Source organism: Prionailurus viverrinus, chromosome C1, assembly GCF_022837055.1.
Source record: "Prionailurus viverrinus isolate Anna chromosome C1, UM_Priviv_1.0, whole genome shotgun sequence".
Lineage (NCBI taxonomy): Eukaryota > Metazoa > Chordata > Mammalia > Carnivora > Felidae > Prionailurus > Prionailurus viverrinus.
This window is the reverse complement of record NC_062568.1, coordinates 39,507,325-39,527,597: the sequence shown is the minus strand read 5'-3', so window position 1 is coordinate 39,527,597 and position 20,273 is coordinate 39,507,325. Positions and strand designations below refer to the sequence as shown.

At 37.8% G+C, this 20,273-nt stretch overlaps 1 protein-coding gene across 12 annotated transcripts in view; it reads right to left on the bottom strand.

Annotated features, from left to right (window-relative positions):
• Positions 1 to 20,273, bottom strand: part of NEMP2 (nuclear envelope integral membrane protein 2) — a 147,248-nt gene that overhangs the window by 14,130 nt on the left and 112,845 nt on the right. For 4 of the 12 annotated variants that reach the window (XR_007154467.1, XR_007154461.1, XR_007154473.1 and 1 more), the window contains one exon: positions 10,210 to 10,747. The gene's annotated coding sequence lies outside the window, so the exon portion shown is untranslated. Of the gene's footprint in view, positions 1 to 3,372; positions 4,530 to 10,209; positions 10,748 to 18,327; positions 18,492 to 19,537; positions 19,732 to 20,273 lie in introns of those variants that run through there. The other 8 variants (XR_007154469.1, XR_007154468.1, XR_007154470.1 and 5 more) reach the window with 5 other exon arrangements.

Genomic DNA, 20,273 nt, shown 5'->3' with positions numbered 1-20,273 from the left:
GAAGAATGCTGGTGCAATTTTGATTGGGATTGCATTGAATGTGTAGATAGCTTTGGGTAGTATTGACATTTTAACAATATTTATTCCAATAAAATTTTTTTTTTTTTTAATTTTTTTTTTCAACGTTTATTTATTTTTGGGACAGAGAGAGACAGAGCATGAACGGGGGAGGGGCAGAGAGAGGGAGACACAGAATCGGAAACAGGCTCCAGGCTCTGAGCCATCGGCCCAGAGCCCGACGCGGGGCTCGAACTCACGGACCGCGAGATCGTGACCTGGCTGAAGTCGGACGCTTAACCGACTGCGCCACCCAGGCGCCCCTCCAATAAAATTTTCAACAACAGCGACAAAAAACTTGTTTACCCTCCCAGGCCTTTTGTTTTAAAGAGAAACATTGTTTACTGCATATTTTTTTTTAAAGCAGAGATGAAAACACTTGATATGTACAGACTACAGGGAATCACAACAATGTGTATATAAAGAGACCTTAAAGATGACCAATTCCAAGTTCATTCATTTTATATAAGAGACTCTTATAACAATAGAGGTTCAGTTATCTACATACAGTGAGGGAATTCAGTGTCCTCAGGCCTTAGGGTCCCAGAGTGAACAGTTGGGACATTTTTAATAATAAATACAACAGAACTAAAAGGCAACCTACGGAAAGGGAGAAGATATTTGCAAATGACATACCTGATAAAGGGTTAGTATCCATAATATATAAAGAACTTATAAAACTTCACAGCCAAAAAAAAAAAAATAATCCAATTAAAAATGGGCAGAAGACATGAATACACATTTTTCCAAAAAGACATCCAGATGGCCAACAGACACATTAAAAGATGCTCAAGGGGCACCTGGGTGGCTCAGTCAGTTGGGTGTCTGACTTTGGCTCAGGTCATGATCTCACAGTTTGTGAGTTTGAGGCCTGTGTCTGACAGTTCAGAGCCTGGAGTCTGCTTCTGATTCTGTGTCTTCCTCTCTCTCTGCCCCTCTCCCGCTCACACTCTGTCTCTCTTTCTCTCTCTCTCTCTTAAAATAAATAAATAAATAAACATTAAAAGAAGATGCTCCATATCACTGATCATCAGGGGAACACAATTCAAAACTACAATGAGATATCACCTCACACCTGTCAGAATGGCTAAAATAAAAAACACAAGAGAGGTGCCTGGGTGGCTCAGTCAGTTAAGTGTCCAACTCTTGATCTCAGCTTAGGTGTTGATCTCAGGGTTGTGAGTTCAAGCCCTGTGTTGGGCTCTGCACCAGGCATGAAGCCTATCCAAAAACAAAACAAAACAAAACCTCAAAACAAGAAACAACAGCTGTTGGCAAGGATGTGGAGGAAAAGGAACTCTCTTGCACTGTTGGTGGAAATGCAAACCGGTGCAGCCACTTTGGAAAACAGTATGGAGGTTCCTCAAAAAGTTAAAAATAGAACTACCCTACAACGCAGCAATTGCACTACTCGGTATTTACCCAAAGAATACAAAAACGCTACTCAAAGGGATCATGCACCCCTATGTTTATAGCAGCATTATCCACAACAGCCAAGGTATGGAAAAGAGCTCAAGTTCAAGTGTCCACTATGGAAACAGCCCAAGTGCCTATCGATAGATGAATGGATAAAGAAGATGTGGCATATATATATATATATATATATATATATATATATATTGCCATAAAAAAGTATTGCCATTTGCAATTGCATGGATGGAGCTAGAGAGTATTATGCTAAGCGAAATAAGCCAGTCAGAGAAAAACAAATACCATACGATTTCACTCATATGTGGAATTTAAGAAACAAAACAAACAAGCAAAGAGAAAATAAAAAGAAAGAGGCAAACCAAGAAACAGACTCAACTATAGAGAACAAACTGAGGGTTACCAGAAGGGAGGTTGGTGGGGAGATATCTGGGTGAAATAGGTGAGGGGATTAAGGAGTACACTTTTTGTGGGGCACTGGGTGGGCTCAGTCAGTTAAGCGGTTAAGCATCTGACTTCGGCTCAGGTAATGATCTCACAGTTCATGAGTTCAAGCCCTGTGTCAGGCTCTGTGCTGACAGCTCAGAGCCTGGAGACTGCTTCGGACTCTGTGTCTCCCTCTCTCTATGCCCCTCTCCTGCTCACACTTATTCTCTCCCTCTCAAAAATGAATAAACTTCAAAAAAAAAAAAAAGAGTACACTTGTGATGAGCACCAGGTGTTGTATGAAGTACTGAATCACTATATTACACATCTGAAACTAATATTACACTGTATATTAACTAACTGGAATTTTTGTTTTAATTTTTTAAGGTTTATTTATTTCTGAGACAGAGAGAGACAGAGCATGAGGGGGGGAGGGGCAGAAAGAGAGGGAGACACAGAATCTGAAGCAGGCTCCAGGCTCTGAGCTGTCAGCACAGAGCCCGACGCGGGGCTCGAACTCACAAACCGCTAGATCATGACCTGAGCTGAAGTCAGACACTCAGACACTCAACTGACTGAGCCACCCAGATGCCCCTAACTGGAATTAAAAAAAAAAAACTTAAAAAATAAAAGCAAAAATCAACAGAAACAAAAATACTATTTGACTTTAAATCATTCAGAATAGTTCAATTATTTCACACTTTTGTTTTGACATATGTTCTAAAATACCATATAGCAAAAGTTTTAAATTCTATTTTACTGCAAGTTGGTGAGTATACAAATATGTGTTTCTTTGTTGTTGTCTTTTTATTTTTTTTAAGTTCATCTATTTATTTGGCGTGCAGAGGGACAGTGAGAGAGGGAGAGGGAGAGAACCCCAAGCAGGCTCCTGTCAGTGCAGAGGCCAATGTGGGGCTCTAACTCACGAACCATGAGATCATGACCTGAGTCAAAGTTGGACACTTAACCGATTGAGCCATCCAGGCACTTCTGTTGTTGTCTTTTTAATTTAAGTCTATAATTACAAACGTACTGTTTTACCTACACAGCTCTCCTGAATTATAGTAAGTCCACCATCATATAGAAAAATATTCAATATGAAGAAGGATCATTTTATATAAATTAACTCATTAGTAAACTCCTAGACAACCAAATGGTATGATGGTTTGGGCTATGGTCTGTGGCATGCAGAACATTGTTTTCAACTGATCTGCTGAGTGAAATACAAATGGAGGCATTACAATGAATCAAGAGGAAATGATGACACTTTGGATATCACAGCAACAGCTTCTCTAGAAAGGCTTTAGGATTATAAATACATTCCAGTTGATACCCAAGGTAACACTTTGTGAAGGATACAGAACTAGAAAATGTTCAGAGAAAGTGACCAAGATACTGAGAATTTTCTTGTTGTTCTGAATGGTGTCATTTCCCCCCCTCCCCCCCATACTATGGTGTTTATTCTTTAAATGGTATTTAGGAAATAGTGAATTCTGTATATCAATTTTATACCTTGCCATATTACATAACAACCTATTTTTTAGTTCTAATAATTCTTCAGTTTGATTCCCCTGAATTTTCTAGATATATAATCAAATAGTATACATAAAACAATTTCATTTCTTCCTTTCCAATATGTATAGCTCATCTTTTATTTTCTTACTGCATTGGCTAGAAGTTCTGGAAGAACACTTTAGCAAGCATATGGAGGATGATTATGAGTAGGTGTACTTTTCTGGCTCCTTAACATGCACAGATTAGCCTTAGTAATGAGAGTTTATTCTAAAAATAAATGGTAACTTTATATAGCAAGGAAGGGAAGTTTCCTAATTTCTTGTATAATATCTCGAGTCCTTTGGAAGCAACCAATCTGGGGCACTCCTCTTGGACAGAGTTTTAAGCCATGAATACCCTGAGGCATCGACTCCCTTTCAGTCCAGTATTGCAGAGTTGCACTGGGCTTATAAAATAAGACTGGACTGTGGTCCAGTCTGTAGTGGCCAGGAGGAAAGAGGTGATTTTACTCGTTCACACAGAACATGAGTCACAGCCTCCCTGCCTCCACAGCTTTGCAAAGGTATAATTGATATGCAATAAACTGCATATATTTAAAGTGTACAATTTGATAAGTTTTTGTAAACCACTCCTAAAGCTGTCACCACAATTAAGATAATGAACATATCCATCATCCTCCAACTTTTCTTCATGCCCCTTTATAATTCTTCCCTTCCTTCCCCTCTCATTTCCATTCCCAGGCAACCACGGATCTGCTTTCTGTTCCTATAGGTCAGTTGGCATTTTTTAGTTTTTATAAATGGAGCTCTACTGGACTCTCCTTTTTTGGAGGGGAGTGTCTGGCTTCTTTCACTCAAGATAATTATTTTTGATATTCATCCATATATGTTTATATATTTATTAATGCATATATCAGTAGTTGTTTCTTTTTACTGCTGAGTAGTATTCCATTGTATGAGTAAACCACAATTTGTTTATCTGTTCTCGTACTGATGAACATTTAGGTTGTTTCCAGTTCTTGGCTGTTACAAATAAAGCTGCTATGTACATTCATGTATAAGTCATTATGTGAACATATGTCTTCATTTCTCTTGGAGAAATACCTAGGAATAGAATAGCTGGAGTAGGTTTATGATTAACTTTTAAAGAAACTGCCAAATTATCTTTTTTCTTTTTTTTTTAATTTTTTAATGTTTATTTTTGAGAGACAGAGACAGTGACAGAGCATGAGCAGAGGAGGGCCAGAAAGAGAGGGAGACACAGAATCCAAAGCAGGCTCCAGGCTCCGGGCTGTCAGCACACAGCCGGACGTGGGGCTCGAACTCACAAACCCTCAGATCATGACCTGAGGGTCATGATCACTCAACTGTCACTCAACTGACTGAGCCACCCAGGTGCCCCCAAATGATTTTTCAAAGTGGTTTAACTATTTTGTATTCCTACCAGCTCTGTGTGAGGTTCTGCTTACTCCACATTCCCTTCAATACTTGGTATGTCCAGTCTTTTAATTCACCATTTATTTATTTGTTTACTTATTCTATTACACGCATACTGGTATATCACTGAGTTTTTGATTTGCATTTCTCTAATGCAGAGTTTCTCAACCTTACTACTATTGACATCTTAGACCAAATAATTCTTTGTGTGGGGGCCTGTCCTGTGCATCCCTGGCCTCTACTCACTACATGCCGGTAGTACCCTTGAACCCAGTTGAAACCATCAAAAATGTCTCCAGATGTTGCCAAATGTCTCTGGGTGTAGAGGCAAAATTGTACCCAGTTCAAAGACTGCGCTAAGTGGGCACCTGGGTGGCCCAGTTGGTTAAGTGTCTGACTTTTTATTTCTATTCAGGTCATGATCTTGCAGTTCTTGAGATGGAGCCCCACAATGGGCTCTGTGCTGACAGCACAAAACCTGCTTGGGATTCTCTCTCTCCCTCTCTTTCTGCCCCATCTGTGTGCACGCTGTCTCTCAAAATACAAAAATAAACATTAAAAAAAAAAAGATTAGCAGCTAACGATATTGAGCACCTTTTCATGTGCTTATTTGCCACTGACATATTTTCCATGGTAAAGTATATTTGAAATCTTTTGCTCATTTTTAAATTGGATTGTTTGCCTTGATATTGTTGAGTTGTGAGAGTTCTTACATATTCTAGGTGCAAGTCATGTGTTGGATATATGTTTGAAAATATTTCCCCTATCCTATGCCTTCCCTTTTCATTTTTAGAACATTGTGTTTTGGAGAGCAAAAGTTCTTAATTTTGATAAAGTCCAATTTATTATTTTTTAGTTTGTATTTTTAATATTATACTTAAGAAAAGTTGCCAAATTAAATGTAAATGAAGTTTTCCTCTGGAAGTTTTATGGTTTTATCTATTATATTTAGGTATATAATTGATTTTGAGTTAATTTTACAGGGGGTATGAGGTAAAGTTGAGGCCCACTTTTTATTTTTTTTATTTTTACTTTTGTTTTTTTTAAGTAGGTTCCATGCCCAACGTGGGGCTTGAACTCACAACTCAAAGATCAAAAGTCACGTGCTCTGCTGACTGAGCAAGCCAGGAGCACTTTTTAAATGTGGATAATCAATTGTTCCAGCACCTGCGTTGGAAACATTTTCCTTTCTCTATAGAATCACCTTGGTAGCTTCATTGAAAATCAGTTGTATATGTGTGTGTCTCTTTCTGGACTCTCCATTCTGTCCCATTTGTCTCTTCATTATCTTTATACCAATACCACACTGTCTTGATTACTGTAGGTTTATAATAAGTTTGGAAATTAGATAGTATAAGTCTCCAACTTTGTTCTTTTTCACAGTTGTTCTGCATACTAGATCCTTCACATCTGTGTAAATTTAGAATCAGTTTGTCAATTCCTACAAAAAAGCTTGTGGAGATTTTGACTGGAGTTGTGTTTAATCTGTAGATGAGGGGGAACTGACATCTTAAGAATACTGACTCTAATCCAGTATTATGGTTGATTACTTCCATTCATTTAGATTTTCTTTCATTTCTCTCAGCAGTGTGTTGTAATCTTTAACACTAAAAAGTTTTTTAACAAAAAGTTTTTAACAGGTCAAAAATAAGTATTTTATATTTTTGATGTCATATAAATGGTATTATCTCATAAATGTAAATTACTTGTCATTCACTGCTCATACAGGAAAATATGATTCATTTTTAAGTTGATTTTTTTATCTTGCAAACTGGATATTCTCACTAATTAGTTCTTTCAGTTCTTTCATTATAGATTGTTTAGAATTTTCTATATAGACAAACATGTCACCTATGAATAAAGACCGTTTTACTTTTTTCTCTTTCCAACTGTCATGCTTTTTATTTTTCTAGTGTTATATTAAATAGAACTATTAAATTGAATAATTGTTGGAGTCTGTCAGCTTGTTCTGTTGAGATAATCACATTTCTTTTTTATTCTGCTCACATAATGAATTACATTGATTGGATTTTAAATATTGATCCAACCTTGCATTCTTGGAATAAACCCCAGTGGTCAGAGTGTGTTGTGATTTTTAATATATTGCTGGATGCAATTTGTTAAAATTTCATTAAGAATTTTTGCATCTGTGTTAGGGATATTGGCCTGTAGTTTTACTTTCTTATAATATTTTTGTCTGGTTTTAGGATCACGGTAATTTTAGCCTCATAAATTGAGTTGGGAAGAGTTCCCTCCTCTTCGAATTTTGGAAGTAATTGTATAGAAGTAGTATTATTTCTTAGTTAAACCTTTGGTAAAACTTACCATCTAGGCCTAGAATTCTCTTTGTGAGAAAGTATTAAAGTACAAATTTAATTTCTTTAATAGATATATGTCTAATTGTGTTCTCTATTTCTTGTTCAAGTAGCTTTGATAGTTTATATCTTTGAAAAAATTTGTGTATTTCATTTAAGTTGACAAATTTATTAGTATGCAATTGTTCATAATATTATTATCCTTTCAATAGGATTGGTAATGATACCCTCTCATTTTTTTTTTATACTGGTAACTTGTATCTTCTCTTTTTATCTCCTGTTCTATTTGGTTAGAAGATTATCAATTTTATTGATCTTTTCAAAGAACCAACCATTAATTTTACTGATTTGGCAAAGATTTTTTGGATAGGACACCAAAAGTATAATCCATAAAATTAAAAAGTTGATAAATTGGATTTTATAAAAATCAAAAACTCTGCCCTGCAAAAGGCACTGTTAAAAGAATGAGAAGACAACCTACGGACTTGTAGTAACATTTGCAAATCACATATCTGGTAGAGGACTTATATCCAGAATATATAAGGAACTCTCAAAATTCAATAATAAGAATATAAACAACCCAATAAAAATGGGCAAGAGAAAGTGTCCACTAATAGACAAATGGATAAAGAAAATGTGAATATATAGATAATGAAATATTAGCCATAAAAAAGAATGAAATCTTGCCATTTGTGATAACAAGGATGGACCTAGAAGGTATTATGCTAAGTGAAATAAGTCAGAGAAAGAGAAATACTATATGACATCATTTATATGTGGAATCTAAAAAACTAAGGAACAAACAAAACAAAACAGAAATAGACTCGTAGATACACAAACATGGATACCACTGGTTACCAGAAGGGAAGGGGATTGGACGGGCCAGTAATATATGTGCAGGGGATTAAGAGGTACAAACTTCCACTTACAAAATAAATAAGTCATGGGATATAATCTACACCGTAAAGAATATAGTTATAATATTGTAATAGCTTTGTAAGGTAACAGATAGTAACTAAATTTATCATGGGGATCATTTCATAATGCAGAAAAATATTGAATGAGTATGATCTACACCTGAAACTAATAGGATATTGTAGGTCGATTATACTTCACTTTAAAAAAAGAAATATTTATTTCTTTTAAATAAACTTTCCAACAGAAATGTTCCTAAGCCTCAAAAGAAACCTAACAAGATATAACGGATAGCATGTTCTCATCAATCTAGCTATGTGACCTTAGAGAGTTTAAAATCGGCGACCTCACTTTTTCCTTCTGCAAAATGGGAATAGTAGTAACTACCTTAAAATGTTGTAAAAATTAGACTTTGTGCATATATATCAGCATCTGTATATATTAAGTCCCTGTCATAGGTCCTAGTTCCTGGGAACTAGGTGGTAGCAATCAAAACCTTCTTGTGCTTATAATTACAGTGATTTCTTTATATAGTGCCTCCCTCATTAGACAATTGGTTCCTTGAAGGTAGATACCATGCCTCTGAATTCATTTCTGTATCCTATCCCCATTCCGAATTTACTAATGCATTGCAAAGTGCCTGGTACTTAGAAAGCCTTTTTTGTTTGTTTGTTTTCATTTTAATAAAAGTAGCCTAGGGGTACCTGAGTGGCTCAGTCAGTTGAGCATCCACTCTTGATTTTGGCTCAGGTTATGATTCTAGGGTCCTGGAATCAAGCCCCACAATGGGGGCTCTGCACTGAGCATGGAGCCTGCTTGGGATTCTTCTCTTCTCTCTCTCTCTCTCTCTCTCTCTCTCTCTCTCTCTCTCTGTCTCTCCCCTTTGCCCCTCTTCTCTACTTGCATGCTCGCTCGCTCTCTCTAAAATAAAATAAAATAAAATAAAATAAAATAAAATAAAAAGTTGCCTAAATGTATTCAATTTTTAAAAAATGGGTGAAAGATTTGACACTTTACCAAAGAAGAGAAATATAAGTATATGTAAAGATGCACAATATTTTTAGTTGTAGGGAAAGGCAAATGAAAACCGTAATGATATGCCCTGCACACCTATTAGAAGGGTTAAACACATTGTAAATGACAAGTGCTGGCAAAGTCTTGCCACATATTGCTGGCAAAAAATGCCAATGTTACAGCTGCACTGAAAACGGTTTGGCTATTTCTTATAAACTTAACTATGTGCCCCACATGCCCCAGCAACTCCACTCTTACGTATTTACTCGAGTGAACCGAAAGGCTTTCTTTACACAAAATGTGTATACATACATTTACAGAAGTCTTATTAATAATAACCAATAACTGGAAACAGCCCAGATATCCTTCAATCAGTGAGTGGATGAAATGGAACACTACTCAACAATAAAAGGAATAAATGATTGATTCAGTGGATCCTAAACAGAATTTGCTAACTGAAAGAAGTCAGACCTAAAAGGTTACATTTTGTATGATTCCATTTACATGACATTCTAGAAAAGGCAATCTATAGGCACTGTTAGGATAAGTGGTTGCCAGGAGTTAGGGGGGTTAAGTACAAAGTGACATAGCACAAGGGCATTTTTAAGGTGATGGAACTGTTCTTTCCGTTGCTGAGCTGATAGGTACATGACTCTTTGCACTTTTTAAAAACCTACAGAACAATCCACCAAAATTAATGAATCCTATTGTATGTAAATAAAAAATAGAATGTGGGAGGGCAATTCAAGATAAAATGCAACATTTTGGCAAGTGATTCTAATTGCATTACAAATTAATCTAATTGCGTTATACACGAGTAACCACGTTGAAAGGTTGAGTAAGAAAGGAACTGACCTAAGGAGCTTTGGAAAACAGTGTTTTAACTGGATATTGTAAGGCTAATCAAAAAATTTCCAAAACACTGTGCTCAGGGCGCCTGGGGGCTCAGCTGTTTAAGTGTCCAACTTCGACTTATGTCATGATCTCACGGTCTGTGAGCTTGAGCCCTGCATCAGGCTCTGTGCGGTAGCTCAAAGCCTGGAGACTGCTTTGGATTCTGTGTCTCCTTCTCTCTTTACCCCTCCCCACCCTCGTGCTCTGTCTCTTTGTCTGTCTCTCTCTCTCTCAAAAATAAATAAACATTAAAACACACACACACACACACACACTGTACTCTAGTTGGTAAACTTACTTTTCTGGGGTATTAGTGAAACTACTTAAACTATTTGAATCACGCATACTGATTTGGGATAAATAAGTAAGTCTCTTGTAGATAAAGCAAGCCAGGTTTCTCGCTGGCAAAGAAAGTTATAAATAAGCACAAATAGTTATAAATAAGCTGGATTGGAATTGAAAGTATCAGTATGAACTCATGTGCTGTTTTGTTTTTAATTATATATACAGTTAGACAGGTACAGAAATAAATGCAGACATGTATGGATAAATGGATTAGTAAACATACATACATTTCCTACTCCGTCCACTGATAGGGCCTAGAAGCAGTGATATCCCAGTTATAATGGCCACAATCAGTTGGTTTCTAAACACCATCCTTCAACAAAAAGACAGCTCTTTGGAGAAGTTGGTTCTAGTGCTGGAATACGTGAGATGGGTCTAGAGCATCTTGTGATGCCAAAGCTCCTAAAAATAAATAAATAAATAAATAAATAAATAAATAAATAAATAAATAGGCACAGAAATAAATACAATGTGGTATATACTAAAATGGAATATTAGTTAACCTTATAAAGGAAAGACATTTCAACCACACTACAACATGGATGAACCCTGAGAAAATCATGCTAAGTGAACCCAGCCAGACACAAAAGGACAAACACTGTATGATTTCCCTTATATAAAGTACCTAGAGTAGTCAAATTCATAAAGTAGAATGATGGGTTCCAGAGTCTGAAAGGAGGAGAAGATGGAAGTTATTGCTTAATATGTTTGTAGTTTCAGTTTCAGAAGATGAAACAGTTATAAAGATGGATGATGGTGATGGTCGCACAACAATGTGAACACACTTAATGCTACCAAACTATGTGCTTAAAATAGTTACAATGGCAAATTCTATGTTATGCATTTTTTACCACAATTAAAAAAATAAGTTTATGAAGCAACTAACGTGAGGACTGATTTTAGAAAATATTTTGCCAAAGTTCATGGTTATTTATGTTTAAAATTCTGCTGTAAATAATAAATTATACTCAAATTCCACCCTGAAAAAAATCACAGAAGTCAACCTGAAAAGAATACCCAATGGCTAAATACAGAACAATTTGAGAATGAAAATAATGAAAAAATTGAATTTTAAGTCAAAGAATAGAATAAATATCCATGAGTCAATACTGATATAAATAAATAAGTAAATAAGTGGAGAAGAAGGGAAAACTTTTTTCTGCAAGAGAATTCCAATTAATAAGTGTATAGGTAATAAGGAAAATGGGAAATCTCCATTAGAACATCACAGTAATAAAAGCTGCCAGTAGGAACAACCAGTGGAAGCTAAAATGAATGAACAAAGGTTTAAGAGGAAATGGCATATTTGCATTAAGCATCAAAGTGTCTCCTTCCAAATACTGTTGATTAGAAAGTGAAAGAGAGAAATCTAGTAGACATCACCCTTCTCAAGGGATCAAGATTAACATCATAGGATGTGTGTGCTTCCTGATATGATCTGAGAAGGGCACATACCTCAGTGACATTCTTCCTCCAAAGATATGGCCTCACTCTAACCATGAGAAAGTATCAGTAAAACTAAATTGAGAATCATTCTATAAACTACCTGACTAGTATCCTAGTACTAATAACAAGGTAAAGGAAGGAACAGGGAAAATTGAGGAGCAATCACAGATTGAAGGAGACTAGGGAGACACAAGTGTTATGTACAATCCGGGATTCGATCCTGGAACAGAAAAAAGGATGTTGGTGGAAAGACCAGTGAGATACAAATAGCATCTGTATCAGGGTTCAGCAATGTCAGTGTCTTTGTTTTGATCATTGTACTATCATTATGTAAGATGCTAGCATTGGAGGAAGCTGGTTGAGCTCTCTGTTCTATTTTTATAATTTCCCTGTAAGTATAAATTTACTTCAAAATTTATCTCAAAATAAAAGATTAAAAAAAAAAAAAAGAAGACTGAAAATACCAAGTCAGGGCAAGGAGTATACATTCTTGCAACCCCCTTGGGAATCTTTTTGGTACTAACTAATAAAGGTGAAAACCTACATATTCTATAACTTAGCAATTACACTTCTAGGTATATAGGATAGAAATTCATATATATGTGAACCAAAAAACAAGTACAGCAATGTTCATAGCAGCATTATTTATAATTGTGAAGGAATGTAAATAATCCAAATGTCCAGCAACTGAAGAATAAAAAAAATAATGTGGCATCTTTGTATACTGGAAATGAAGTAACTACAGACAGCAATGTAATTTTGAGCAAAAGAAATCAAATATAAAAGACTACATACGTTGATTCCTTTTATATAAAGTTCTAAAACAGGCAAAACAAATCTGTGGGATTACAAATGAGAATGATGGTTACCTTTGGGGAGAAGGGTGGGGTAGTAATTTGTAAGGGTTACAGGGGGACCTTTTGAGGTGTTGGTAATATTCAATTTCCTGCTAGTGGTAGTGATAACACAGAGTTTTTATTACATTTATTATAAATTACTGAATTTTATTCTTATGGTTTATTGAATTTGTACCCTTATGACCTTCTACAGGTCATATACTCTAAGAAAAAGATTTAAATATTAAGAAATAAAGGGCACCTGGGTGGCTCAAGTGGTTAAACAACCAACTCTTGATTTCAGCTCAGGTTATGATCTCGAGGTCATGAAACTGAGCCCTGCATCAGGCTCTGCACTGGGCGTGGAGCCTGCCTAAGATTCTCTCGTTCTCTCCCTCCCTCCCTCCCTCCCTCTCTCTCTCTCTCTACCTCTGCCCCCCCCTGCTTGTGTGCATGCACAGTCTCTCAAAAAATAAATAAAAATAATGATTTTTTTAAAAAGATTAAGAAATAAGTATACTTTTGGGGCGCCTGGGTGGCGCAGTCGGTTAAGCGTCTGACTTCAGCCAGGTCACGATCTCGCGGTCCCTGAGTTCGAGCCCCGCGTCGGGCTCTGGGCTGATGGCTCAGAGCCTGGAGCCTGTTTCCGATTCTGTGTCTCCCTCTCTCTCTGCCCCTCCCCCATTCATGCTCTGTCTCTCTCTGTCCCAAAAATAAATAAACGTTGAAAAAAAAATTAAAAAAAAAAAAAAAAAGAAATAAGTATACTTTAAAAAATTATGTAACTGTGATCCACATTTAGTGCCTTGATTTGTGTTGGACAGATTTTCAAGGCTCAAGACAGGGAAGCCATTTTGGACACTTTTTCATGAAGACCTTAGAGTAGTATAGGTAGGGATGGGCAAGATGAAGCATGTTACAGAAATGACAAGGAAATAAAATTGGAGACTTAGTGTTTGACTGAAGGTGGTGAAAAATTTGGAACTTTATGCATTAAGCCATAAAAATCTAATGAATTTTTCTTAATTGGAAAGGAACAAGATGGAAGTGATATTTTTGAAATGTTAATCTGTGTGCCACTCATAGGATATGCTACCTCCTATAATAATCCTTTATTTTTAGATTTTTTTTAATGTTTATTTATTTCTGAGACAGAGAGAGACAGAGCATGAGTGAGGGAGGGGCAGAGAGAGGGAGAGAGACACAGAATCAGAAACAGGCTCCAGGCTCTGAGCTGTCAGCACGGAGCCTGATGCGGGGCTTGAACTCACAAACCATGAGATCATGACCTGAGCCGAAGTTGGTCGCTCAACTGACTGAGCCACCCAAGCGCCCCTATAATCAATCTTTTTTAAGCCATGTCTCTGTTAGTAAGTAAATCACAAGCCTCTTCATGGAAAAGACCTGAATTTTATGTTTCCTTGTATATCTGGGGCTTAACTTTATGCTACACTACAGTGAATTTATTATTGTCTAACAAACACATATGATGATGATGTGCTACTGGATTGTGAACAGACAAGAAAACATCTTTGAAAATACATGAAGAAAACTACATTCAAACACCTATTACAATTTAAAAAACTCTTACTATGTCATAAACTCTTATTTAAACTTGATAAATATACAGAGGGATATTTTAGTAACCTAATGAAAAATTATATACCTCAAAGCACTAGCTAGTCTTATTCTCAATAGTGAAGCAAGAGGGGCCCTCATAGTAAAAAAAAAAGTAATAACACAAGGGGACAACTATTGATCATCATGAGTATTTATGATTGTTTCATCAATGTAATGATATTTTCAAAAACAGATATAAATATTGGAAAAGAGACTACAGCATCATTATTTGTAGGTTGATATGCTTACCCACCTGGAAAATTCTGAGAATTAAGCAAAAAGATACCAGAATAAAGGATTTCTAGAAGTTAGCCATCTTTCCTATTTATATTTTAGGCCACTTAAAAAAAAATAAATACAGATACATATAGATAAGTGGGTTAAATTATTTACCTTTTGAGAGAGACAGTGAGAGTGGGGGAGAGGCAGAGAGAGATGGAGAAAGAGAGAATCCCAAGCAGGCACTGCCAGCACAGAGCCCGACACAAGGCTTGAAACTATGAAACGATGAGATCATGACCTGATCCAGAACCAAGAGCTGGACTCTCAACCAAACGAGCCACCCAGGCACCTCAGCCATCTTTTGAGTCTAGTATAAATAGCACTTTCTCCATGAAGCCAAAGCCAAGGAAAGAAGCGATGGTGGCAACGGGAGCAAAAAGGAACCAACCTCATCACACTTGTCACCTATAATTTATACATTTATTATCATCCATTTATCTGACAAATATTTATCACCTCTCCCTCCATGGCCCTTCCGTTTCCTCCCACATGAGACCACCAATCTCCAAAGCTTGGTGTTTATCCTCCCACCTTTCTCTATGCTCATACAAGCCAATTCTATTAGTCAGCTTCTGTGATGCAGTAACAGGGGTATGGGAGGGCTGCTAGTTGCATCTAGTATCTATTCTGTCCACTGGTCATGGTAATAGAATTTTAATCTGTGCATATGCCACTAAAGACTATATTTCTCAGGCTTCCTTGCAGCTAGATATGGCTGAACACTGAGTTCTGCCCCTGGGATTTAAGTGTAATATGTACCTTCTAGCCATGTTCTTAAAAGAAAGGAACATGCCTTCCCCTTCTTGTTTCTCTTTCCCAATGACTGGAATGTGAATACGATGGGAAGAGTTGGAGAAGGCATGTTGGAGTTTGAGATGAGAGCTTTATGTTGAAAGTGACAGAACAATAAGATCAAAGGAACATAAACCTCCTGGTCCCCAACACCACTGAGCCACCTATTTATGTAAACTTTTATAAGGGAGGGAAACACTTTCATCGTGTTTGAACCACCATATGTTGACTGTTACTATGCTAACACAAATAATACAACTCTCGAACAAGACATGTTGTTCCCGGTTTTTAAGGAGCTCATGGTCCACCATGGAAGACAAACAAGTCATTAAAATGCTATTTTGTAAGTGCCATATTAGAGAAGGCACCAGGTACATGAAGCCCTTAAAGGGCAAAAAGCCTAGTCTACAGGGATATAATGTTTTTTATATGGCATCTGAAGGAAGGAAGCTGAAGTGGTATCTACTCAATCCGGCTAAAAAAAAAAAACTTCTCTAGGCTTCAGTGACAATACCCTTCTGAATTTCCTCCTCCTTCTATGGCTGATCCTTCTTTGTCCCTCCTCCCACACCAACTGACTTTTCCAAAGATTCTCTCATATATTCTCTCTCCAGGTGATCCCCTTCATTCCCATGATTATACACAGCACCTCAGTGCTGATACCTGCTGAGTCCAGCCCTCTCTTTTGAGCTTTAGACTCATATATTTAATTGCCTACTTCACAGTTCCACCTGCATGTCTTACAAGCATCTCAATGCAGTATGCCAAAATGTGAACTCTTCTTTTCTTCCCTCCAACCCGCTCCTCCCACAGTCTTCTCCCTCTCAGTAAAGGTTATCACCATCCACCCAGTTTGCGTGAGCCAGAAACTTGTGAGTCATTCTTGCCGCCTCCTTTCCCTTGCCTCCCACACCCAAAACATCACCAAGTGTGCTGATACATTTCCAAACACTCTGTCTCAAATCCATCCACTTTCTCCAGCCCCATCGCTACCACTCTGCTCTAAGCTACTGTTAATCTCTCTTCTCACCAATGGCTGTTTTCTAAATGAGTCTCACTTCCTTCTGTCCTCTCAGTGCCATTCTTCACATAATAGCCACTTCCGGATCTTTTAAAGGTACAAATCAGACCTCTTAAATGTCCCTCAATGGATCCCATTGAATGTAAATTGAAATCCAAAATGCTTAACAGGAGGCACAGGTTTCTGCCTAAACTGCCTGGGCCAACTTCTCCAACCTAATCTCTTGACATTTACCTTTAGCTCCCCACTCTTTTTTTTAATATGAAATTTATTGTCAAATTGGTTTCCATACAACACCCAGTGCTCATCCCAACAGGTGCCCTCCTCAATGCCCATCACCCATCCTCCCCTCCCTCCCACTCCCCATCAACCTTCAGTTTATTCTCAGTTTTTAAGAGTCTCTTATGGTTTGGCTCTCTCCCTAACTTTTTTTTTCCTTCCCCTCCCCCATGGTCTTCTGTTAAGTTTCTCAGGATCCACATAAGAGTGAAAACATATGGTATCTGTCTGTCTCTGTATGACTTATTTCATTTAGCATAACACTCTCCAGTTCCATCTACGTTGCTACAAAAGGCCATATTTCATTCTTTCTCATTGCCAAGTAGTATTCCATTGTGTATATACATCACAATTTCTTTATTCATTCATCAGTTGATGGACATTTAGGCTCTTTCCATAATTCGGCTATCGTTGAAAGTGCTGCTATAAACACCAAAGCTGAACTCTTTGCTGCCTCAGAGCTGCCCATTCTGTGGGGCAAGGTCTGCCCAGAACTCTTCCCGGCCCTCTCCTCAGCTCTTAGTTTACTACTTCCTCAGAGGACTTTCATATTCTCCAATCTAAATTACACCCCTCCATTTTTCTTTTGCATAGTACCTTGTTTTCCTGCCTGTGCAAGACTGCTCGTTGACTTCCCAAATCTACTCACCGTTTCTTTTGTAGTAATAGAATTTAGCTGTGCATATGGCTGCTCAGCTAAGCTAGACTTCCCTCCTTTGCACATAGATGTAGATATGTGACCATTTCCGCCAAGGGGAAATGCATGGATACGATGTGTACAAACACTGGGGCTTCCCTTTAAGTGACTGGGCTTATGCTTCCCCATCCCATGTACTGGGAATGGTGGGACCTAAAGGAGTCACCTTGGAGAGATGGAATCCATGTGTTGTATGGATGGTGGGGACACACTAATAACCTTGGCCTGCCTACTTATAGATGGTTACATGAGAAAAAAAAATTTTAATCATATTTAACTACTAGAATTTTGAATCTCTTTGTTATAGTCAAGGGACTTTGGATGGGATTTAAGTAGAGGAGTAAGGTCTGCTGGTAGCACATCCAGGAGGCCTGACACAATATGAGTGGTCTCCCATGGTATTACACAGCACCGTGGGACTGCAAAGAAGTGACATAAGTCAGATGTTTTTAAACATTATTTGGGTTGCAATAGGAAAACTGATTGGATGAGAGCACACATTAAAGCAAAGAGGCCCAATAAATGGTGATTATAAGGTAGAGGAGAGAACCTCATGGATGAGCTTAAAACAGGGACAGAAAACAGAAGACAAATTCCTGAGATAGTCTGAAAGATGGTCTCCAGAGGGCTTGGTGTTGACTGGGTGTGGCAGGCAAAGTCATTGCCCCCTAGGGATGCCAACATCCTCATCCCAGGAACCTGTGAATATGTCACCTTACAAGGCCAAAAGGAATTTGCAGATGTGATTAAGTTAAGGCTCTTAAAAATAGACTCTTAACTGTAGAGAAGAAACTGATGGTTACCAGAAGGGAGGTGGGTGGGGGATGGGCCAAATGGGTGATAAGTAATAAGGAGGGCACTTGTACTGGGTGCTATATGCCAGTGATAAATCACTAAATCCTACATCTGAAGCTAATATTACTCTGTATGTTAACTAACTGGAATTTAAAGAAAAACTCAAAAAACAAAAAAGTTAAGGCTCCTGATAGGAGAAGACTATCCTGCTTACCAGGATGAACCCAGTGTCATCACAAGGGTCCTTAAAGGAAGGAGGCATGGAAGGTCAGAGCCAGGAAGCAATGTCACAACTGAAGCAGAAGTTAGAGTGGGGGACTCTGAAGATGGAAGGAAGGCTCCCTCCACAAGCCAAGGAATGTGAGCAACCTTGAGAATCTGCAAAGGTAAAACAGAGGGTTCTTCTGTAAAGTCTACAGATGGAAGACACTTGAAGACTCCTTGATTTTAGCTCAGTTAACACCCATTTTGGACTTCAGACTTCTAGACTATAAGACAGTAAATTTGTGTTGCTTTGATCTGCTAAGTGTGTGGTAATTTAGTATCGCAGCAATAAGAAATGAATACAGTGAGTATGAGGGTAAGGGTGAAAGGGGCGTCAAGTATGAGGCACCTGTACAACTGGGTGGATGACCATTTGGGAATCCAGAAGTAAGAGTGAGTGGGGAGGGGCAGAAGCCAACGAAGGGCTGATGTGGGACTCAGGGCCTGTGAAACAACCTACTGGACAACTGGCCACATGGATCTGGCACTCAGGAGAAAAGCTGCCCCAGAGAAGAATAGGGAAGAGCAAGCACAGGGAAAAAACAAAAACAAAAACAATAAAACAGAAGAAAGAAAGGCCCAGAACAAAAGACAGGTATTGTATACAAAGGGGAGTGGCTAAAGAGGAAAAGAAAAACCCAGGGGATGTGGGTCACAAAAATCAGAGGAAAGGAGAGTTTCAAGGAGGGAATAGTCAATGCAGTAGGTCCTCTCTTAAACAGGGGATAAACTTTGAGACCCTGAAAGGATGCTTGAAAAACAGATGGGGGCCCTGGGTGGCTCAGTCAACTAAGCATCTGACTCTTGATTTAGGGTCAGGTCATGATCTCCCGGTTCATGGGACAGAGCCCCATATCTGGCTCTGTGCTAACAGCACACAGCCTGCTTAGGATTCTCTCTCTCCCTTACTCTCCCTCTCTCTCAAAATAAATAAACTTTAAAAAAAAGTGGTGAAAAAAAAAAAAAGCGCAGATAGTACCAAACTCTAGACTCTGTTTTTTCCTATGCATACAAATTTATGATAAAGTTTAATTCATAAATTAAGCACAGTAAGAGATAAACAACATTAACCAATACTAAAATAGAACAATTAGAGCAGTATACTGTAATAAAAGTTATGTGAATGTGGTGTCTCTTTCAAAATATTGGATGGTACTCACCCTTCTTGTGATGATGAGAGATGATAAAATGCCTAAGTGAGGAGACAGAGTGAGGTGGACGATGTAGACGTTGCAATGTACCATAGGCTACTATTAAGGATCATGTGCTTCCAGACCTTGGTTAGACCTCCAGTAATGGAAACTCAGGAAAGCAAAACCGCTGATAAGGGGGACTACTGTTGTGTCCAATGATGCTAACAGGTGGACAGAGAAAAGCAGATGATACCATTTGCATGTATGTAAAACCCCCAACCCTCCACATGTGAATATAGGTATTTCTAAATATTTCTAAGAGTGAAGAAGAAGGTCTGGTTAAGAGCCGGGGCCCTGAAGCTGGATGACCTTGGTTTGCATGTGGATTCCACCACTTAGTGGTGTGACCTTGGTCAAGTCACTTAACTTTTACAGGCACCGGTTTTCTCATTTGTAAAATGGGATAATAACAGTAGCTACTTGTATGTGACTCTTGTTAAGAATTAAATGAATGAATATATGGAAAGTGCCTGGCATCAGGGTAAGTCCTGTATTAGCTATTATTATTATTATCACATATAGTGATGTGTTTGCTTTGTTATTTAATAATAATAAATTCTGCCAAAGGAAATAGGAGACACAAACATTATAAGGGGGAAATATAAAACTGAAGTAGAAACAAATAGTTTGTGAGAGAAAGTACATAGTATGTATGTGAACTGAATGTAGAGGAAAGGATAGAAGGTCCAAGTACGCACCAAAT